Here is a 25,682-nt window from a genome sequence, read left to right on the forward strand (position 1 = left end):
CTGTAGTAATAATTGTATTGAAGAAGAGTTGAATTTTATTGTTTGTTCAGCTTATTCAGACTTGCGCAATACAATTCTAAGTATCAGGATGTGACAAATATTATAAACTTTAGTAATACAGTATGTTAAACTAGCACTTAGATATAGACCCCCTTCCTGCTCTTTGTATATGTATTTATATATTGAGATTACGTGCATGCATATTGTAAACTATTCTGTAAACGGTTGTATTTTGGCCGATTGCCCACACAGAAAAAACAAACAAATGAATACACGCAGGCTCTAATCAGAGTACTGCATATTGTCGTAGACGTATTTACGGTAAGAATAATGTATGAACAAACGTTATATGTTTTAGGTGCATGCTAAACATGAACTTACACATTGTCTCCATTACCCTATGACTACCTTTTGTCGTGTATGTATACACCAGTTTACACACGGAAATTGTATGTCGTTTTCTTAACTGTAACACTGGGCTGGATGTCTAACCTTTAAAATTTAGCATCCATTCAGTTGGTCGCCTTCTGGACATTTTTTTATGATGACGTTCTTGCCTCACTCTGTTTGACCAGACAGCCTTGTAATCATAAACGACAAGGATGCTTCAAAGAACAAAAGCCCAATTTTAAATCTAGGCCAGACAAGATACGGGCTGAAAAAAGAACTAACCAGGGGGTGTTGTCAAAAGGTTAGCTGGAACCTCCATTAGTGTGGAAATTACGCACTGTTTAAGTGTGTTCTCGTTTGACAAGTGTTATTCTACAAAGACTAAAACAACAAGTCTCGACCGGTGGGTTTAATTCGTTCACAATTCGTCACAAATATTCTTTAATCATTCGCAACATGACATTGATTTTCCTCGAGAAGGACTTTAATCAGTGATATTTTTTTATTACAGCTTCGGGCAGGTTTTCTAATCACTTGTACACAGAAAGCTCTAACTGTAAATCATACATGCCGAATTTATAGCGGTCACGATATTCAATTTATGATGTGTGATAGAGCTGAGATGTATCTACACCCATGAAGAAACCAGTCGTGGCGTCCGTATGTCTGCTGTACGTACGTAAAGGTATATCGTATAATGTTCAAATCAATTCAGATGAAACATTTGATAAGCTGTGAACATTATTATATAGACAGAATCACATACCAGTTGTTTTGCCATGTAACGGTCGAGTGGTATAAATCTTGCGCACTATAAACTAATGCAATAAATAACATGGCAAAACAACTGGTATGTGGTTCTGTATTTATTACATACCACCTTTTATGATTAACAAATGTTTAATTAAATAACACAGTTTACTTCGTCTGGAAAGTTGGTTCTATTTTATGGAATTGACGGGACATTAGGGACAATGATGTCATTCGGATGATCACGTACTATGTATGTGAGATTTTATATCACACATATGTTCAATAAAATATGTTTTATTGCACGGTCAGAATTGTCTTTATTATTATATAGAGAAAATACATGAGTGGCCGTTAGATACCATTTATCTCACCGAGTTGTTTTAAAATGTATTTAACGAGCGAAAGTGAGTTTGATACATTTTAAACGAGTTGTAAGATAAAAGGTATCTAACGGACACGAATGTATTATTCCCTTTCTTACATACCTAAAACCCCCAGGTTTTAAGCAAATTTAAACATATTTTTCGACTAAAAGATATTTACAACCCTTTGTACTTGGAACTGACTTACGCGTCACAGACACATGACTATACGTCAAAGTGTAATAGATTTCCATCGTGTTATCTTTCATTGGTTATATGGCATTGGTGACCTGGTCATCACCTAGGAGAAGCCAGTCGTATGTCTTGAAATTGTTAACACACGTATGTGTGTAAACAGTGTATGTGTTATCATAAATAACGCATAGTGTTCTCACAAACTGGTGTGTAAGAAAGTAAGATTAAATGTGTATATACTAAAAATTCCAAACGGTGTTTTGTGAAGCAGGTATGTTTTTCATAAAATATTGTTTCAACTTCGATAATGCCCATACCACCAAGCAAGACGTTTAGCAATTGGAATTTCTTCATTGTAGTCTAACACCTCGGTTTTCCATCCTGTCCGTCACAGACATGTTTCCTGTCTGGTTAGTGACAGAGAAGTCGCCGTAGTGGTTGTTACTGGTTAGCCTATTTTGAAACATGGCGCTCTTTATACTACTAAATAAACTAACCGCTTTATTTTATTGTTATTACAGATAAATTAAAGTAAATATAACAGGAAATTATTCTTTTCTAACAATTGTGTGGTAAAGACCACTTTGATGGCTCATGGTTCAGATGTCAGGTTTTGGCTGGCAGATTCATTGTTCAAACAATAAACAGCAGCTCCGCTGTAGTCTACGTAACTAAGACTAATGTTAGTTTCCACAGTTTATTTTCTCAGTTCAAATAATGACCTGTATACAAGTCCACGCATCAAGAGGGCTGTGTACTTACCCTTATAGACATTGACACAAGTCTCTGAATTTGATTATTTAAATAGTATCTTCGAGCTGTATTCCTTCCACGACAAAACCACGATACTAGTTTGCTGTGAGTACAGGTTTTGTTTGTTAATTACTTTTCTAAATCAATACAAATGTTGTGATTATTTTCGATGGAATTAATGACTCGCCTTCCATACACTAGTCCATTGAATAAGGAAATAATCGGCAATGTAAAATTCATCATTAATCTACTTCTTCGTCCTCTTTAAAAAAACAAACAAAAATAAAAACCCTGACAACCCTATAACAATGATTGGTGCGTTACATGTATATAACATAAAATATAACATATAATAAAATAAAATATAACATAACATAAAAATCAAATTATCAATATGTATGCATGTACATGCGGTCATTATCGATAGGTATTTACCTTTTGTAGACAGAGTAGCCAAACAAATATTATTAGGGCGGCAAGAAGTTTACTGCCCCTTGTTCCAAATATTTACCAGTGCATCAATAGGATCAAAAATCAGTAAAATCCAGTAAAATGTTAACAAGTTCTAGAATTTTCTGTTTATTTCCAAATTTAGCTATTTACTAATAGAGTTCAACTGTTATGTTTTGCATTCAGAAATATTATAATTTAAGTATGTTAGATTTACATCTGTATTTTTGCAGATATTTGATTCTTAAATTAACTGTATCAAGACAAAAAGGACACTATTTGGACAGGTTATGTCTATATCTATTTTTATGGACATTAATGTCAATATAACCGAGTCTCAATCTTCTGAATGCATTTCTAAGATTATATACTTTCCAATCAAAATGTGTTTCAACAAGTAAAGTTCACTTAAATTATCTAAACAATTCATATCTATCACTACGATTTGTGTCTGTTGACCATTCTTGTAAATATACATCTGTAAGTATTAATTTTGAAGTTGTTAAAATAGCTTTAACGTCGCCTACTTCCTGAAAAATCCAGACATAGCCAAATCTATTACGACATAACATATTTTCCATCTGGCTTCCCCAATTATTTTTCCCTTTACTACAAACATTATAAAGCATTATACATGTGTATAACAAAACAAACTGAAAACACAAAAACAAAAATAAACCCTGCGTAGAAATGACCATACATAACCGCAGCTATAAGACACATTTCATGGACACGGCCGTTAGAAAAGTAATACGATGATTGATTGATTCGATTTAATTGTTGATTAAAGTGTCAAATGACAATATACATAATATTATATAATACAGACATAAAATGTATTACCACCTAGCCTAAATAGGCTTACTGGACAGCTAAAACATTTTATTACATGAATCTAAAAATAATGTTATGATATAAACTACAAAGAATTTTTTATATATATATCATATTAATGCTGCTAGTAATCTACTACTTATACTTATGTAACTGCTACTAATAGTAATATATTAACTTATACTTATGTAACTGCTACTAATAGTAATATATTAACTTATACTTATGTAACTGCTACTAATAGTAATATATTAACTTATACTTATGTAACTGCTACTAATAGTAATATATTAACTTATACTTATGTAAGTGCTACTAATAGTAATATATTAACTTATACTTATGTAACTGCTACTAATAGTAATATATTAACTTCTGCTATATCAAGACGTATATCTCGTCTTTTGACTTGGTCAGTCGAGATAACAAGGGCTTCGTCAATGATTGAGTTAAGTCACCCAATATGGTCCTCACTTGATGGACGCGGTTTAAATGTAATCTTCTATATTGTGAACACTGCATGCTAACTGAACACCGAACACTAATCGCGTGCGACAGTTATTTGAAGTAGGGAAGGGCGGGGGGGGGGGGGGGTATCTTTTACTTGTTTACCCAGCCTAGCTCGGAATAAACATTGCTTTGGGGTATTCTTTTTCCTTCACAAATTTACATATAAACTATTTGCTATTTGTAACTTTAAAAATGTATTTTGATTTAAATACTGAAAATCATTTACAGGGACAACAGAAATATATTTAAACAGTTAATAATTTATTAGATATGATCTATGGTGCTTTTACTCGACAAATTTTAAATCTGAGTTTCTAAAACAAATCATATTTTGTTAATCCATCGGACATAATGTTCGTAGGTATTGGATTCGACATAAGGCCCAGATAGGGTGCCTGAACTGTAACTGGATATAAGCACGAAAATAAGTATAAACAACAACAAATTAGTAAAACATTATACTTATTGCGAAACATTTACATTTAAAAGAGTTCCACCAAAAGTATTTGCATCGAGCAATCCGAGCGGAAACACGGTAAATTCCATAAAGACAATGGCATAATTTTTCAAAATACAAAGTTGGATCCATTGGTTTGGAATAATCTCAGAACTCAGTGTATCGTGAAATAATCTTGGCGGGTAATGCGGAATATTAATAAAACAGATGAAATAATTACAATCGTTATGTCTTGCCAGTTCCACTGATTTAGAGAAATTAGATTTTGGAAGGAAAATTCTTTTTCATCAAAGCAGTTAGAGAAAAGCGCGAGAAGTGTCTCAAGGTTACGTAAGGTCAAAGAATAACGAGAAATCGTGAGACAAAAAACAGCCCCAAGAAACAGGGAAACAAGCTGGAATGTACAGTACAATCGAAGCGTCCTAATTCGTCATCAAATATATAATTAGATTACACACGGTTAAAACCGTCCTGGAATACATTGTTATATCGGTTGTTACTTCTGGTAAAATGTACTTCTTCAAGTGAAATGTAGGCCTTTTAAATGACGAAACTGGCGTTTTATTATTAACATTGGCCTTTAAGAAGCTTGCAGTAATAATGAGGATGTCTAAATTTAAAATGAACTAAAATAATTCGTAATGATTTATGCTAAATCTGTAGAGTTAAGACAGGTTTCTCTTTGAAGTCGCATATTGGTGATATTCTTACGCCCAAGGGAACAGTCAGTACCCCGTATGTACATGTGGCGGAAACGTGCCCCAAGGGAAACAACTCTAAAGGCATATACAAATGAGAGAAAACGCAGCAATACCGGAGTGATGATCCGCGGTTTTCGAAGGGTCGCCCACGATAATTAGCCCCGGCAGATCGATTGGTACGCGACCGTAATACCTCTGAGTAAAAGTAATATTTGGAAGCAAAGGAGAATTTCATATTTGATATTCCAGCGTGTTCCGCAATCTCCTCCAGGCGAAGGCTTTGATGGCGGAACTCCTAGGTTCGGCGATGGCGACGGAATGGTTTCTGTCAGCGAGTAATAACCAACGTCGTGATGCCTGTCCCAGACAGACCGGGTCCAGCCATGGCTGCAATAATATACGAACTCGCTTTGCATCCCAAACAGTCTGTCTTTGAAACTATTACTTCAAAAGATAGAGGAATGTAATGCAGTCTGTTTCGATTATCCAGCTATTAAACATTTATTAATTAATGTCCTACGATTTGTGGTGCGTCACCAGCTCTACCACTGATAGTTAAAATTAAATTTTGTTTTACTATGTTCTCTTGTCATCTGTACTATTTTAATGTTACAATTATTTGCATATCAAAGGCCGTGGTATGTGCCATCCTGTCTTTGGAATGATGCAAGTAAAAGATCCCTTGCTACTAATGAAAACATGTAGCGGGTTTTTGCTCTAAGACTATGTCACAATTACCAAATGTTAGACATCCAATAGCCGATGATTAATAAATTAAATGTGCTCTAGTGATAGTGTTAAACAAAACTTTATTTTACAATTATTTCATTCACTTCGGAAGTTGTCGCTCAAGTAAAGCAATTTGAAGTGATTTCATTTTTTTTCGCCCAAAGCATGCGACTGCTGTCAACAGTGTACAATGTTTGACATGTATGTACTCTTATCCCTTTTGTTATACACTGGCATCTGGAATTATGTAGAACATGGTTCTCTTTCTCCACATAATTTCATTTTAATGTTAGTACTGCCGAAAGGACATTCTGTCATTGATTTCGATTTGGCTAGATCCGTGACATCTTAGGTTGATCAATAGACAGACAGGGGTCGAAAAAAACCTGTCGATTCTTCATTCTTCATTCGGGGTCCTAACAACGAACCATGGGTTGAAGACTGGACGTCATGGTTATAGACTGGACGTCATGGTTATAGACTGGACCCGGAAGGTTTTGCGGTCAATATCCAGGCGTCACTCTCTAACTTTTGAATCCATGACAAAGAAGAAGAATACATTTGCATTATTACAATGAACGACCCTATAACTGGTCTAGTTACAACTACTTAGAGGTCATTTTTCATAAAAGCAAGAACAACCCCGCCCACCATTACAAAGATAGTACATTTTAATGTGAGTAGACGTCGGGTGCTTGTCAGTTTGGTGGACCTAATTCAAGTGAACAACATAATAAAATTAAAAACGTGAACTAATACTCAATCCATAACTTTTCATCGCTTTCATTTTCACTTGTAGATGTTTTATAAATTCTGAGAATTTCTTAATGCATCCCAGGCCAAAATTTACTCAAACAGTGTTTAGAAATCATTTGTGATAAAAACTAATTGCTAACATAATATAATACAACAATAGCAAAAACGGACCAAAACGTCTACTTGACTTATATTAATTTTGTCGAGTATATTATGCAGTCAGTACATCCATGTTGAGATAATCGTACAAATATATACTAATCAACTAAACAATATATACTAAGCAGCTTTCCTTAGGGATATTTGGAAAATCATATGTCTAGTAAAGCAACTACAGTTACTGTGTTTGATGGATGACATACATGTATATAATATTGTCATGTATTACTAAAATTGTTTATCATGACATATATGTGGTATATCCCTAACGAAAGCTGAATAGTATATATTTTATTTCCTCTCTCTCTCTCTCTCTCTCTCTCTCTCTCTCTCTCTCTCTCTCTCTCTCTCTCTCTCTCTCTTCTTTCCTCTTGGAACCATACTTCATCGTGATGTGTTCTCGCTTCTGTTGAAAAACCTCAGCAAAGGATTTTCCTTAATTTTCTGGGATTTATTCCATTATAGCTTTTAATCTGCAAAGGCGACATACTATCTTATTTATAATTAGATTCAATCACCAAACAGGTATCCACCGATATGCCATGTGATTTTGACAAGTTAATACCGTCTGTTTACAAAGAACAATACAAACAAGTTAGCGCGTGCAAGCGAGACGGGCACGTGCTTCTGTTGATTTTTCCGATTGTTTTAATTTACTCACAACAATAGAAATAAAGCTCTGGGAAATCTGATTCAAACATTGTTAATATTTTACACAAACAGCGAGTCTGAGGAAATTAAAATGGTCTAACTCCAAATGAAAACATATCGTTGCGCAAAGAAAACAAAAAGGTCACGGGGTTAAATATAAAAAGTGTTTGTATTAGAAGTTAACAAAAGACAGCGAGTTGATGGTTATTGTTTTGGGCGTTGGTGGTGGTACTGGTGCTACTAGAGTGCGTGTGGGGTCTGGGTGGTGGGCGGAGGGGGCTTTCGCCTATTTTTTGTTTTTAAATACCTATCTTCTTACACGGATTATTACCTCACCAGCTCGCTACCAATATGATCAATTCCAAATAGCTTGTTATCTCCGGATACAGATTTAAGTATTTCTGCAGATCATTTCAATTAAGTGTTTAACCAAATAATATGATGAAGATAAAACGGATCCGTAGGAATCGAGATCGAGGGCGGTCGGCGTGGAGGGGACATACTATTGTTGTTCTGTTATCCAAATGTTACAAAAAATAATACCTTTGACTTAGTTTTATACAGAGATCCTGCTTTGAATAGTTTTGGGGGTTTTCTGTTAAGAGCGGACTGGTGTTTAAGCTTTTAGTAATTTTCATGATGTTTTCAGTGATTTCATCATTTTTCCAATGATTTTCATGATGTTTTCAGTGATTTCATCATGTTTCCAATGATTTTCATGATCATGTTTCCAGTGATTTTCATGACCATGTTTCCAATGATTTTCGTGACCATGTTTCCAGTGATTTTCGTGATCATGTTTCCAGTGATTTTCGTGATTATGTTTCCAATGATTTTCGTGATCATGTTTCCAGTGATTTTCATGATCATGTTTCCAGTGATTTTTATAGTGATATTTTATAATATTCATTATATTCCGTGAGTTTCATTTCTACTATTTTTACACCTGAACATCCCACCACTCTTGAAAGTCAGTTCCCTTAATTTGCAGTTTTCCATAATAATAATAAAACAACGATATATTTGGTGTTATTACACTGTTTTTATTAGTTTTTATTACAAGTCTGTTCCCTCCTCTCTTGTTCTAAACAACAGCCGCATTGTTTACCAACCCGCCAACTGAGCGTGACAGAAGGACCCGGTTCAAGGAATGGCCGCCGTCTCAGCCATAATGACTGCAGTCAGGTGGAAGAACCGATTTGTCCGGGCGCAGAGCTCGCTTAGGCGGGATTAGAGCCTGCACAATGCAGTGGCGGGGTATTACTCTCTTAAAGGAGGCGCGGGGTCGTGGGTCGCGTCTTAAAGCGTGAGTCACATCGCCGTGTTTCGCAGTTAATCAAACTTTTAGAATCATCCTCAAAACCTCACAAAAGAACATGGCTGAATTTAGTTTCGCCGAGAAGTTGGGTTAAAAAGACATATTGGGAACGTCGCTACGGGGTGCTCGGAGGGTTTTTTCAACAGCCATGTTTTCAAACACAACAATAGGATGGGAAAGAAAGCTGAGGCGACATGATTACTTTGATCTGCAAATCTGTTAACGTATCGGAGTAATGGCAAATTATTACTTTACATTTTTCTGCTTTAACTGCTGGTAATAATGATAAAACCTAGATCGGATTTCGTTGTGCGTGATATACGATGATATAGAGAATTAGCACGTGCAGACGGCGCGTGTGCGCAGACTCGAATCAGTGCCATCAATGGGCGAAACGTCCAATAATACTGCCTGAAGGTTCGACGTGTAGCTCCCGGGTAACTCGGTTCTCTGTGTGCGTCTGTGACAACTCAATGTTCTAATACAGGGACATTTGTTCAAATTAAAATAACTTAAATTTTACCACCACCACAACCCGCCTCGTCTCACAAGGAAAAAGCTACACAAAAGTGCTACTACTAATAAAATTGTGTATTATTTTGATTATTTTGTTGTTGCTGTTGCTTGCATCTCTTGATAAATCTCAACAATCATATCCTACTACAATATTAGGTCATAGGTCACATGAATTCATGTGTGTTATAAACGACAATTTGCCTTTTGGTTCAGGCGAGATTCTGCAAATTCGAACATGTGAACACTGACAGTGAACACAAAGGTTTACTGAACTTGTAGACTTGCTTACTGATGACATTGTTATCACTAAAACATACAGCCCGCCAGAAAGCTGGGCTGCCCACTGGCGCTGTGAAATTGTACTCGCTGATTGGTATCTCTAGATACTTGTGAATGAGAAACAACTGCACAACATAAAGCCGTTCAGATCTTCCTTTTCTTCCTCTTTTCTCTTCTTCCTCTTCTTCTTCTTGTTTTCTCTTCATTTTCGTCAATTCGTTTTTTATTCTTTTTTCTTATTATTTTTCTTATACGTTTCATCTTTGTCTATTTCTTCACTTCTTTTTCTCCTTTTTCTTCCTTCTTCTTCTAAATGTGACGGCCGTGTTACATAAGCAATCCACAAGGTATTGCGTTGTTTTATCCCTAGAGTATTGTTAAGGAGGTGTACTGGATCTAGACTCTCTGGAGGTTTTTATCCATCTCTGTGCAGATTTGTAAAATGTCCTCTAGCGTTTGCTCTTCATCGTCCCGTTCACATTAGACTGTTACTGTAAGATCCATTGTTATCATGTCATGCAAGTTTATAACATTAGTTTTAGTGAACTTCGTTATTCATTAAATGATATATGTTCGAAATAAAAACAAACGTGATAATAAACATTGATCTTTGCTTAGATTGGAAATTCTAACGGATATGTTTGGCTGAATGATAAAAAAAAACGATTGTATCATCTGATATTCAATTTTAAAAACGTAATTAATATATCATTTTTAAAAATGCCAATAATTATATTGAATCGAGATATAGTTTTGTTTTCATGCAAGTATGTATGTATGTATGTATGCAAGTATGTATGTATGTATGTATGTATGTATGTATGTATGTATGTATGTATTGATGTATGAATATCTATATATTGTATGTATGTCGAGGTTGACTATTACATACATAGATATTAACGCACTGGCGCAGGGGATAATTAAATCCTTTCTGGCCTCAAAAATTGTCCCATGCCGTTGCTGGGACTCGAACCTATGGCACCGATTCGCCCGCAAATTGCAAGACTAACCACGATACGCTCTGAGCTATCGATTGTATTGTATGTATGCAAGTATGTATGTATGTATGTATGTATGCAAGTATGTATGTATGTATGTAAGTATGTATGTATGTATGTAAGTGTGTATGTATGTATGTATGTATGTATGTATGTATGTATGTATGTATGTATGTATGTATGTATGTGTGTGTGTATGTATGTATGTATGTAAGTATGTATATATGTATGTATGTAAGTATGTGTGTATGTGTGTGTGCGTGTATGCGTGTATGCGTGTATGTATGCGTGTATGTATGCGTGTATGCGTGTCTGCGTGTCTGCGTGTGTGTATGTGTGTGTGTGTATGTGCGTGTGTGTATGTGTATGTGTGTGTGTGCGTGTATGCGTGTATGCGTGTATGTATGCGTGTATGTATGCGTGTCTGCGTGTCTGCGTGTCTGCGTGTGTGTATGTATGTATGTATGTATGTATGTATCTGCACGTATAATCAGTGAGGCGTTGTGTTAAACTGTGAAAAGCCTGGATGAGTATTTCCACTGACTCGTCCAACTCGTCAATATGTATTTTTAATCAGATACCATTAAGTTTTGTCATAAGCGTACGAGACGGGGGCAAAAACGATAGAGATATTCGTGCAAAATGAGCTTGCCTCAAATCTTTTCATCATGTTTTTTAATCATTCTAACCACAATATTAGCTGTAATCCATGTAAAAATGTGCAACCCTATATATCCGTTTGGTAGTAATACTAAAATGGATAAATGTTTGTTTTTTTATACAGATTCGGGCATTTTCTTTTAAACGTGCAAAAATGAGCGTACCCACTATACAAATAGGAGCCCGTACACCTATTCATTTTGTAGTATCCAAAGTCGTATCTTGTGCAGAGGGCGAAACGTAGCCCAGTGGTAAAGTGTTCGCTTGATACGCGGTCGATCTGGGATCGATCTCCGTCGGTGGGCCTATTTGGGCTATTTCTCGTTCCAGCCAGTGCACCACGACTGGTATATTAAAGGCCGTGGTATGTGTTATCCTGTCTGTGGGATAGTGCATATAAAAGATCCCTTGCTGCTAATCGAAAAGAGTAGCCCATGAAGTGGCGACAGCGGGTTTCCTCTCTCAATATATATGTGGTCCGACGCCATATAACCGTAAAGAAAATGTGTTGAGTGCGTCGTTAAATAAAACATTTCCTTCATCTTGTGGAGATTTGTAAAAGCAATTGGCGGCATTATTAGAAACTAATATTAATATACTTACCTATGATACTTATCTTTTTGCACAGCACTTTAGACTGTGTTTTTAATTTAATTTTATAAGTTTTATACTCATCTTGTTTATAAATTCATTTCACATCCAACAGCCGGAATATTGTGTGTGTATGGGTGTTGTTCAACACTCATTCATTTATATTATAATGTAGGCGAATACATCACTTCATGTTCATATGATACAAAACAAACGGCAACAATACATCAATATGAAATATTCAAAAGCAACGAGTTATTAACTGCAATAATGCCAGTGGGTGTAACGTATTAAGTTTTATTTGGTCGACAGGTTTTCACAGAGATTAGAACAGCGCCCCTGGTTAAAGGTGCGAAAAAAACTACACCCAAAAATATATACCAAGGACATAGCGAAAAAAACGAGTAATTAAAGTGAGAGTTCACAGGACGTCGTTAGATATGATGGTTATACATGTTTGGTAAATATCATTGTTATTAGTGGATATTGATATCGTTGATTATGATGTACTAAGTTCAGATTTCATTGGTGGAAACTGCTATTGTTGATTATGATCTAGCAAATCCAAGTTTCATTGGTGGAAATTGCTACAGTTGATTATGACGTAATAATTCCAAGTTTAGCACATGACAGTGATTCGTGATAGTCATCACGTCTTATTAAATATCTCTTTGACTTTGTTTTGTGCAGCGATGCGATTTTGATCGAGACAACTGTTTTGTCGTTCAGATTTAGTACATTATGTAACAAACCAACGGTTATTGAGACCTGTTAATAACATGTACAGTATAGAGTAATTGATATTAATAACGTTTACAATCTGTCATTGCTTACCATAGTAATAGATTCTTTGTAATTATATTTATTGTCATAATACACAAGATATGTCATTGCGTATATTGTGATAAATATGGTGGTTAACATTACGACAACAACACACAGCAAACGCTGGCTCGTCAAAAATGTCAGTATAATGGAATGGTAATGGTAACAGTAAAATGGAATGGAATTGTAACTATAGAATGGTAACAGTAAAATGGAATGGTATCTATCTATGGAATGGTAACAGTAAAATGTCAGTATAATGGAATGGTAATGGTAACAGTAAAAATGGAATGGTAGTTATCTATGGAATGGTAACAGTAAAATGTCAGTATAATGGAATGGTAATGATAACAGTAAAATGAAATGGACTGGTAACTGGAATGGTAACAGTAAAATGTAATGGCAGCTATCTATGGAATGGTAAAATGTCAGTATAATGGAATGGTAACAGTAAAATGTCAGTATAATGGAATGGTAATGGTAACAGTAAAAATGGAATGGTAGTTATCTATGGAATGGTAACAGTAAAATGTCAGTATAATGGAATGGTAATGATAACAGTAAAATGAAATGGACTGGTAACTGGAATGGTAACAGTGAAATGTAATGGTAGCTATATATGGAATGGTAACAGTAAAATGTCAGTATAATGGAATGGTAATGGTAACAGTAAAATGGAATGGACTGGTAACTGGAATGGTAACAGTAAAATGTAATGGTAGCTATCTATGGAATGGTAAAATGTCAGTATAATGGAATGGTAACAGTAAAATGTCAGTATAATGGAATTGTAACAGTAAAATGTAATGGTAGCCATCTATGGAATGGTAACAGTAAAATGTCAGTATAATGGAATGGTAACAGTAAAATGTCAGTATAATGGAATTGTAACAGTAAAATGTCAGTATAATGGAATGGTAACAGTAAAATGTCAGTACAATGGAATGGTAATGATAACAGTAAAATGGAATGGACTGGTAACTGGAATGGTAACAGTAAAATGTAATGGTAGCTATCTATGGAATGGTAAAATGTCAGTATAATGGAATGGTAATGATAACAGTAAAATGGAATGGACTGGTAACTGGAATGGTAACAGTAAAATGTAATGGTAGCTATCTATGGAATGGTAAAATGTCAGTATAATGGAATGGTAACAGTAAAATGTCAGTATAATGGAATGGTAACAGTAAAATGTCAGTATAATGGAATTGTAACAGTAAAATGTCAGTAGAATGGAATGGTAACAGTAAAATGTCAGTATAATGGAATGGTAATGATAACAGTAAAATGGAATGGACTGGTAACTGGAATGGTAACAGTAAAATGTAATGGTAGCTATCTATGGAATGGTAAAATGTCAGTATAATGGAATGGTAATGATAACAGTAAAATGAAATGGACTGGTAACTGGAATGGTAACAGTAAAATGTAATGGTAGCTATCTATGGAATGGTAAAATGTCAGTATAATGGAATGGTAACAGTAAAATGTCAGTATAATGGAATTGTAACAGTAAAATGTAATGGTAGCCATCTATGGAATGGTAACAGTAAAATGTCAGTATAATGGAATGGTAACAGTAAAATGTCAGTATAATGGAATTGTAACAGTAAAATGTCAGTAGAATGGAATGGTAACAGTAAAATGTCAGTAGAATGGAATGGTAACAGTAAAATGTCAGTACAATGGAATGGTAACAGTAAAATGTCAGTACAATGGGACGGTAACAGTACAATGTCAGTATAATGGAATGGTAACAGTAAAATGTCAGTACAATGGGACGGTAACAGTAAAATATCAGTATAATGGAATGGTAACAGTAAAATGTCAGTACAATGGGACGGTAACAGTAAAATGTCAGTACAGTGGGATGGTAACAGTAAAATGTCAGTACAATGGGACGGTACCAGTAAAATGTCAGTACAATGCAATGGTAACAGTAAAATGTCAGTACAATGCAATGGTAACAGTAAAATGTCAGTACAGTGGAATGGTAACAGTACAATGTCAGTACAATGCAATGGTAACAGTAAAATGTCAGTACAGTGGAATGGTAACAGTAAAATGTCAGTAAAATGGAATGGTAACAGTAAAAAAATGTCAGTATAATGGAATGGTAATGGTAAAATGTCAATATAATGGAATGGTAACAGTAAAATGTCAGTATAATGGAATGGTAACAGTAAAATGTCAGTATAATGGAATGGTAACAGTAAAATGTCAGTATAATGGAATGGTAACAGTAAAATGTCAATATAATGGAATGGTAACAGTAAAATGTCAGTATAATGGAATGGCAATGGTAAAATGTCAGTATAATGGAATGGTAACAGTAAATCGTCAGTGTACTGACATTCAGTCGTCATTTGGTCACCGTCTGATCTGAGCGGGTCACGCGGAGAACACGGAGTACCGGGCGAGTACCACAAGTGAGAGATTACGGATTTACGGAAGTTTTAAACTTCTCTCGTCTGTCCCTCACTGCGTCGGCAATCCTCGCAACTATTTGTCCCCACAGTCTGAAGGAGACTTAGCCGCTGAAAACCGACATAGGTAATACTATTTGGAAAGGTTCAACAATGGACTCTATTGAGCTTGTTCTGGATCAGCCGCCAAGACAGTCTGGTGTTGTGGGTTATTAGTGGGGATACTGTTAGGTAGACAACTGGCTGTACGTGGAGAATTTCTTAAACTGCCCTCCACCCATGTGGATTATCGCCGACTAACACAAATCGGTTTAGTCTGGTGTCAGCTGTATGGTGTTTGGGTGTTGAACTGCCTGGGCGATCAGTCACCTCGTGTCCAGACCGGACCGGTTACGTCTGGTCGCGAGTAGACTGGTACTTATATAGTCTTAGGTAGAGGCTGTTTGTCATACTGGTTTTTGTCTGTTTGAGTTCACCGTTACGTGACCTTGAATGACATTTTGTCCCCCCATCGACGCAGACAATAAGATTAATTCGTTATTTTCGTATTGTAGTTTTTCCCCTCTATTTATAAATATTTTCCCTTTTATGTTAAAGATTTAAGGAACTCAGATTTTTTTACTTTTTTAGAAGATGGATTTATTTCAAATTAATTTTTTTTTTATTTAAAAACCTTTCATTGTCAGTTAACGTTTTATGCCCATCATATGTTGCACTGCAACGCAACATACCTGATTGGCATCCCAAAACATCCCATACATGTTCAATGGTGGAAAGATCAGATGATTTTGTTGAAGACGGTAAAGGTTTGGTGATCCTGAAATTTATTTCAACGCAGGCTTCGTAGCAGCATTTTTATTTTGAAAAAAAAAGTTTCTTACTATCTCTGTAAGCCATATTTCATGAAATTATTATCAAGTTGTCAGGTTGCTAACAGCGATCACCAAATTGGCTTACTGGTTTGGTGGTAAGTCAGCCAGTTGACCTGTTGATTTAATTAGAATACTTTCAGAAAATTAGTGAACAACCTCATGTCATTTTTTCTCTATTTTCATGACAATGTAAGCCCTTTTCTTTACCCATTTATTCTTGCTTACGTAAGCGAGACATAAAGTTATTACCAGGCACATGCAACACATCGCGTGAAGCCAGATTCATTAACTAGATGTAATAATATGCTTCCCCAGAAGCCATCTTTTTTTATCGTCTTTCAGAAATGTATTTCCATTGTTGAGTTCAAAACCTAGTTAACTCCTACACATTCATGTAACGAAATATGGTTCTTTTCCAGCTGTTGCTAATATTCCTCATGTCTGGTGATTGCATTTTTATTTGTGTATATAATATTAGCCTTTTGGTGATAATTAACGAAGGTCTAAAACTGGCATTCATAAAACTAAGATTCATAACAGCTCGTTTGTCAAAGACACTGGATTAGTTACTAGGCAATGTAAACTATGTTCGACTCTTTCATCATTTTGCCGCTTAATTTCACTTTACTTACCGATCTCCTAGGGGAATGGCGGTCCTCCTAAGGACGAGCACCTGGTAGTGAATCACGGAAGCAAGCACGTCTTTATCTAACATCATTTCGACTCTGCCATATGCAGAGATACGATTTTGACAATGGAATACGGTTTTATTGTTCAGATTTAGAGTTATATGCTTATATGATCAATGTTTGCAAATCCGGCGTGATTCTGGTTAAATGGCTGTTTGTAAGATTTGAACATTAATTTGATGCCAAACACAAACTGTACATGCACGTATCTCGAGAACAAGGATTATTCATTCTAACTTTTAAATACACATTTATTACTATAGTATGCATTTTTAAATATTGTTTTCATTTATTTATTTGCTTATTAAGTATTTGTTATAAAATTTGGGACGGGGATAACTGACAGAATTAATACAGACAATATATTTCAGTCAGTAAGCAAACCAAGGTTCCTTTTCACAAAGACATTTCATTTATTGCTTTGACCTCAAGAAAAGAACGATTTGTTGAATTCTCCCTTGTTTGGTAGTAATAAATAAGTATTGTGGCTATTAAGTTTGATCAATTTTTGTGATACTGTTATTTTTATTGTTATGTTTTTTCCCCAAACATTTGCATTAAAGTAAACATTAACACGAGATATGGACTATAAGTTCAATGTTTTACATGTACATGTTTCGGAAGACGTTTTGCTTTAAATGACTAAATACATCTGCCACAGTAAAGTGCGAATAATCAACGTGGTTATAAACGTATTATGACAACACCTGGAACATTATGGAAAATGTAAGATCAATTTTAATAAAATCTATGTAAAATGATAGTCTTTCACAAAAGCTTTCTATTATGAACAGGTTAGTAATACAAATAGGCGGGTTTTTCATTCTTCGCCTCGTGGTCATTTACAGTTGGCGTTTTGTCCGTCTATTGTGTATTCATTTGGCTAGCCAGTAAAATCAATGTTTTCAAAATCCAACTAAATCCTGTAGATTACGTCTCCGGACTCTACAATTGAGAGATCTATCGGAGCGGACGATTGAATCTTATTGCTCCATGGTGAGCCGTCCACCTCTTAAATTCCATTTTAAAACTGGCCATTATATGTAAGCTGGCATTTGGCGTGATCCAGTATACTGGAGACTGGTGTGTACGTGAACAGGTGGGGCTGTCTGTAACGTGAACACCCGGAGTAAGCTGATGAAAGAACGTCTCAATGATAAAACCAGGCGTTCTGTAATGTGACCTCTTGTCACGGCTTTTATATCACTTGATATCAGTGGTCTGAAGCTAAATCTATATAGTTTATTGGTATATACGTAAATATTGGTATATAGACTAATAAACTGTTTTAAAGTGTGTTATAGTATACATTGTAGTAAATGAGGTTTTGAAATTCTTAACGAGTTGTCAATATTAAAACGAAAAACTGAAGTAAAAGGATTGAACATTTTATCAGATCGTGGTACCTTGAATTTACCGGATGCACTTACATTAACAATTTAAATGTGCATTGGGTTGGTTTAACGACCCACGCCTAAATACCTACAATAATAAAGGTATTTAAAATTCCTTTTGGGAATTTATTGTTACTAGCGAATGTTTCCTACAGCCGTCGATATGCCTGGAATGAAGACAAATTGGGTCCTGGTTGGAACGGTGACATATTGGGTTTTAGCAGACATCAGGACATATTGGGTTTTAGTAGACATCAGGACATATTGGATTTTAGTTGACATCAAGACATATTGGGTTTTAGTTGACATCAGGACATATTGGGTTTTAGTAGACATCAAGACATATTGGGTTTTAGTAGACATCAGGACATATTGGGTTTTAGCAGACATCAGGACATATTGGGTTTTAGCAGACATCAGGACATGTTGTGTTTTAGTTGACATCAAGAAATATTGGGTTTTAGTAGACATCAGGACATATTGGGTTTTAGCAGACATCAGGACATATTGGGTTTTAGTAGACATTAGGACATATTGGGTTTTAGTAGACATCAGGACATATTGGGTTTTAGTTGACATCAGGACATATTGGATTTTAGTTGACATAAGGACATATTGGGTTTTAGTAGACAAGGACACATTGGGTTTTAGTAGACATAAGGACATATTTGGTTTTAGTAGACATAAGGCCATATTGGGTTTTAGTAGACATAAGGCCATATTGGGTTTTAGTAGACATAAGGCCATAATTGGTTTTAGTAGACAGGGTCTCTTATTTTCTTAAATAGCTAAGCACGAGGTAGGTTTTCTTTTTCTTCTTTATCCATAAATGTGCCAAATATCGTAAAGTAAAACCTAAGCCAAAAACTAAAAGTAATTATTGACGGAAAATAGTTCAACAGTATGACTTATATGTTTAACTCACGTTACCCTAAATGTAAAGAAAAATGTGAAACAAATGTATACCCCTTGCTAGCGTATTACTGAAACCACCAAGTAATGTTTGCATTGTCAATCGCTGTATAATCGCTGTATAACAAAAATTAAGAATATAGTTGTATTTTTCTTTTTATATTATTTATCAAAACTCAATATTGGTATTGGTATTGATCACATATTAAAACCATGAGCAATCTTGTCGTAATTGAAAAATGTTAAAGGGGGGGGGGGGGGAGCGGAGAAAGAAAGAAAAAAGAATTTCTCTACAATTATCTGAGAAGCATTTTTTTCTAATTTGAGAGAAAATTTCTCTATCGGGTTTCTGAGAATAATTCCGCAAACGCGTGCATGTTGTTGGTTGTTATCGCTAATGTTCTGTGCATATTTACTCGCCTAGCGCCGAACCGCGCATACAGAAGATACATTACGTCGGCTCGCCAGCCGAAAGATGTTGGGGAATAATCCGACGTTTTCGCAAATCTGCCATCCCTCTTGTGAGGGTAACGTGGGTGTCAAGTTTGATATGACGAGGTCTATTCACAGCTAGATTATCTACACACCGCCCCGGGTAGGGAGGTTTAATTACGAAGTGTTTGATGTGAAATGATCAGGATACTGATATAAAACTTTCCCCAGTCTTCAATACGTCCCTTCGGGCTCGGCGATGTTAACAACAGACTCAGAGAGAATATTTGTGTTTGCTCGCTTGAGGACATTTTTACCAGAACCCTAAAAGCATATCTCACATTCTCTTATCGGCTCCGCTCTGGACCTGTGCGAAACCGCCCAGGGGTTAGTGCCCTTCTCGATGTGAGGAAAGTAAAGCACGAAAGAAAGTCGGATGTTCCGCCGTTGAGTCTCGATTCCCCGGGTTACGTTTCTACGTTTCTGCAACACAGGGTTGACTAACTGTTTAGCGGGACCTAATTTCTGTAGTATTGCTCGTGGCTTTGTTTGGGTGGAAGCCGCTTCTGTAATTGTTTGGGTAAACACCTCCAATCACCACAATGCCTGCTAACCTTTTCCAGCCAAGACAAGTAAACTCCCCGACAGATTTTGTGTTTAGTTCATCTAATGTGATGTCCCTTTAGGGAAAATCACGTAACCCTGTGCCCGACGTGGTTGTAAATGTGAAGTATTTGTGTATCGTATGATACACACTAAGCCCTGTTGTGGCTGTGAATGACTGGAGAAATCTATAATGGGATAACTTTTGACATTGACTGACGGTAAATGAAGCGTATTCCAAAGTGCACAAGACACGCAGAAAATAGAAGTTGATAGATTACAGACTTTTTTATTCAACAGATCGCTGTTCTGTTAATTTATCAGGAGAAAGTTTTAGTGGTACCTTTTACATGGTACTTGTTTTGTGGCACAACCTCTTTAAGAGTGAAGCAGATTGGATTCTGGGGTTTTTTTATAGAAATATACGTACATATATGAGTGTGTAGAACGAATTGAAGTTTGAGTCAGCAATAAATCAGTTTAAAGATAAAACCAACCACGACACAATGAGAGAAAGGTAATAGTGTTGGCAAGGCAATGGTTGTTCAGACACAACTCTGAAAACAACTCAAACTTCAACACACGAATTACTCAGTTAGACTTTAGCATTCATGAATAATATTGTATGTACTGGCGTAGCCAGGAAGGACTGGGACCATGACCACCCCTTCCAAATCATCTCTTTCCCCCACTACCTTTTATATTTGCCTGTCACTCCATAACACCACTCATAGACTGTGTGTCCATTCAGTGTAGGTGTCCCTCCCCCAGTATAAAACCATGGCTACGCCAGTGACTGTATGTCGCAGATACTTGTCTAGTCAGTTAATATAGGATCTTTGTGGAACGTGCCTTTCTGGAGTAACAATTAGCCAAACGATTGTATTATATGCACGTATATAATTTTGAAGTGCATCTTCAGTTACAAATCAAAATTACAAAATAAAAAAGCATATCTCAGCACAAGACAGAGGTCAGTAAGTGAAACAACCACTAAATCAATGTAACTATTAGTTCACCCACCCCACCCCTTTACTACTGACGTTAGTAAGGTATTCGTCTACAATACAGCGGTATAAAATAACATGTATTAGTTAAAATGTTATTGCTAGTTTCTTGAAGTAGTTAAACTCACAGGTAATAGCGTTGCCTATTCATTTATCATTTGACAATCCGCCGTCTTAACCCTATGGCCAAGCAGGACATCTCGTAATGTTTTAAAAACAATTTCATATAATTAATTATCAGTGTGTTTTATTGATGACACCAACTACGAGTATCGCTGCTAATCCATTATTTTCGCCATGCCCATGGAAACCGATTATATGCTCACCTTTCGTGAACACCTGATATCATCACTGTTATGATAGTGATTCATGAGTGCATTGCATCACAACTGTACTATGAGCTCTGTACGATGCTAGTTTTCATTTAGTAAACTAGTCTGGGAGTGGCAGCCCTCTTTTTACAAGGATAAAATCTCCAGTAAAGGATCCACTCGGGAGTGGTGTACTATACACGAGGCACTAGATAGAGATTCATCAAACCAAACACTATTTTGCCAAATGCTCATTCGACTCTGCATTGTGCAGAGATGTGGCCATGATCACGTGTTATGATTTTGTCGTTCAGATATCAGAAAGGAACTACGGATGCATCATAATTTGCAAGATTTCTCAAAAGAAGGTTGATGAACTCGGATTGACAGATTTAGTGAAAGATGAATACTTGTATGCTTTTTTTCTCATATAATAGTTTGCGAGGAGCTGAGAGTATATTGCTGGAAAAAGAAACGAAGACAAAAATGATGGTGTATTTTTCGTCTTTGTTATCCCAATCTATAAATTCGTACATTGGATGGTTTATATTTTTGGTTGTATTTTTTTCACAGAATCTGCCAATAATCCTCTTCGCTGGAAAAAACAAATGTGCTTAAAGCATTGATAATATCACATATTTCGCATGACGAAAATATTTCATTTGAATGCACAATCCTGTTTCATTATACCATCTATATTTTAATCGGTGTCTGCTTTCCATATTGTGCCTTGTGGGTCTATTTGATTAGTACTAGCTCAGCAAAATGTGTCACCTCATGTTTTTACCTGTTAAAAATATCCAACTGCTGCCATTTCAAATGTTAGTAATTTTGCATTTTAATTAGTTTGCATCTAGAACAATTTTTCTTGTTTTCCTTCTTTCTTCTTCGCCATTTGTCCTCTTTCTTGGGTTTTTTTTTTTTCAATTAACGAAATATCATAAGAAATAGTTAGATGGAAGTTGCTATCGGGATTATTTTGCTATAGGAATTCTCTCTCTCTCTCTCTCTCTCTCTCTCTCTCTCTCTCTCTCTCTCTCTCTCTCTCTCTCTCTCTCTCTCTCTCTCTCTCTCGTTTTATCACTTCATCTATCTCTTCCCCTCCCATCTCGCTCTGTCTGTCTCTGTCTCAATATCTCTTCCCCTCCAGCTCGCTATCTCTGTTTTTTCTCTCTCTTTTTGATTGAAAACATATTTTATTGCATAAAAAAAATTGGATACAAGTTTGCCAACTTACTAGGCCCTATCTTATTTACACACAATATAATGGCGACAATTACTTAATTATAATATAATAATAATAATGACACACATATATGTATTTATTAAATTTGTATAAAATTTATTTCAATAACAATCAAACTGAGAAAAAGAGAGTACTATATTGAAGAGGATTTTTAAAGAAATAGAAAAGAACCTAAGAAGTACACGTGCAGTCAAACCATTAGACTACTTTAATCAAAACGATGTGCTTCTTTAATATTTGGACACAAATTTAAGTTTTTTTAATTATAGAGAACACTTAAGGTATTTCGTATAAAAGCAGTTATGCATTTATTGGTTGTACATGTTGTAATGAGTTACAAAGAACCTGCCTCTGTTGGTAATATATTTTAGATTGAAAAAATAGTGCTTTTATAAATAAAACTGAAATGTTTATCAGAGAGATATAGTGGCAAACTAGTCACGTACGATGACGTATACTAATTTAATACCAACCTGCAAACATTAATGCACCTTTTAGTTTGGTTTATTAGAAACATTTTAGTTTTTTCTTAGTGTTGTTTTTGTTTTTCTTGCTTTTGTTGTTGTTTTTAATCTCTGGACATTCTGAACCGACAGTTGTCCGAACAAGTCATCATTTGTACTTACAAGGTTAGTTACGCAACGACGTACTGCGAATATCAGTTTTAGCAAATTGCATATACATATAGCAGACCCTAATTTATAATAGAAAAAGTAAGAGAAGTGACTTGTCCCTTCCTAGGACTGATATAGATCATTTTCATCCCTAACCTGTAACTTAAAATAGTCTTAATCTTTTGAAAATTAGCCTGTGGATGTAACAATAGGTCATTAAACTTCTTTACTAAAATTAACGAAGAACAAAAGTGCTTGACAAATATATCTGTGTCTAATATTAATATGTTTTTGTCTAATACGGCGCACAAAAGTGTGGTAATTGGCAGAGAGAGAAAACTGCTAACGCTGAAGTAACTAGGCTGAAACATCTAGAAACGTAAGATGTATGTTAATTGGGAAACCAAAAACAACGGACGAGGTCTTCATGGTTTCGCGGCACAATCTTCAAATACTTCATACATTTCTGGCGGCAAAACTGTTCGTTTCCGTACTGACATTCTTGCTACAAATCACAGCAAGGTCTATTTTCTTAATTATAAGGTTCTCTGATATCTTAATTAAAGAAAAACCTGGTAAAGAAATGTGAATTTTGCCTGCGAGCGGCACCAATTAAGGGTGGTCGCCATGACGGTTAGCGCGTGATGCCCCTGGGAGGGTGTCAATTACACCGGTTAGAACAAATCAGTGTCGGTTGCGGGTTCCTGCCGTAAGACAGAGCTCGGTGTGCAGAATATATTATATGATATATCGTTATTAGCGAAATCTCCATCTGCATGCTGAGAGCAGCAAGAGTAAGCGATCAGAGAGAGAGAGAGAGAGAGAGAGAGAGAGAGAGAGAGAGAGAGAGAGAGAGAGAGAGAGAGAGAGAGAGAGAGAGAGAGGGGGGGGGGGGGGGGAAGGAGGGAGAAGGAATCTACGAACAGAAGAGTTACTATCGTTAATTTTGTTCGTAAATTCCTCCTTTTTCTTTTTCTTTTTTCTCTTTTTAAAAAACTTTTTTCTCTTCTTTGTTTTCATCATATTTATCCTCTTTCTTTTCCTCCATTTTTTCCTCCATTTTTTTCCTGACAGTCATAATGTAATAATAATTTCCTTTCAGCTTCACAACTAAAGCGTTCATCTTAATTATTTTTACGCGGTTAGCGTACTGAGCTTATTGTGAGGGTGTTCATTAAAGCTGGAGTTTGGCGAACTTGCCCTATGGATATGATTTCGAATAAAGCCGCCAAATCGGACCATACGTCTCGCGCTAAACGTATCTAACATGGTCGCACGCCTCCGTTTCGAGCCACGAGACTTGCTTCTACTCAAACACTGACCGCCACACAATTATATTTCCTCGTGTTGTTTGTCCATAAAGGGATCGGCTTGTTTCGTATCCCTCATTAACTTTGTTTGGACTTGAGCTTTAATTACCGCCATGTGAAAAGTTTAAGTCTTGCTAGTGGCCATGACCAGAAATGTCAAGATACGTTTTAATTGTAGAAGACCGTTTTGTACTTGCTTTATTTCTTCTTGTAACTGATATTGGCATCGTTAATTACGAGTTCACGGTCGTGGACCTAATTCTTGGCCCATATTTTGTTCTTTCCTTCCCTCTATTATTCCTCCTTTCTCATTTTTCAAGAATATCTACAACTCCTACAACCTTTTCCCATCAACGTTGTCAATTTACCAAAGCAGTAAGAGTCCCATGTGTCGCTTGGATTCCCCGAGTTCACAACATTTCTCCGTATCAGTGGGGTTCTCATTCTTAAAGACTAGATCTGTTCCCTTGAGTTTGTTCGTGTATTATGCACTGTGTACAGTGTATTATGTATTATGCGTTACCTGTTGTGTTATCCATTATTTTTATGTATATGTGTGACAATCGGTATTGTTCATGAACTCTAAACGAGGATTAAGGAATATATATGTATAATATTGCGGAATAAACAGCTGAGGTGAATAGCTTTCTGTGGCACTCGAAACATACACAGTCAGATGGCCCCCAGTGGCGACAAACTAACATGTACATGTTGTTGAATGAAAACATTTATATATATAACAGTTATGTATTAATATTTATTGCAATAATAATTAATGGTAAAACATAAGCACTCATGTGACAAGGGATTAGCATTAAAGAGTCTAGTCAGGATAGTGAGGTAGGTCCTGAGGAGACACAGATAGGCAACAGTAGTGGTGCTTTTTCAATTTCACGTTTTCTAGTAACGGGTAAAACCCCCGCTGTTTGCCAAGGACGCGCCTAATTCTACCAAGTTGATTGGATGACGTTGA

General features: G+C 35.9%; 1 long non-coding RNA gene across 1 annotated transcript in view; it reads left to right on the forward strand.

The window, feature by feature from the left end:
* Window positions 1-798: 798 nt before the first annotated feature.
* The window catches only part of LOC121374285, a 55,486-nt gene continuing 30,602 nt past the window's right edge, over window positions 799-25,682 (forward strand). The window contains exon 1 of the long non-coding RNA XR_005958219.1: window positions 799-1,075. This is a non-coding gene — a long non-coding RNA (uncharacterized LOC121374285). The remainder of the gene's footprint in view (window positions 1,076-25,682) is intronic.

Source organism: Gigantopelta aegis, chromosome 6 (assembly GCF_016097555.1).
Source record: "Gigantopelta aegis isolate Gae_Host chromosome 6, Gae_host_genome, whole genome shotgun sequence".
NCBI classification, from domain to species: Eukaryota; Metazoa; Mollusca; class Gastropoda; order Neomphalida; family Peltospiridae; genus Gigantopelta; species Gigantopelta aegis.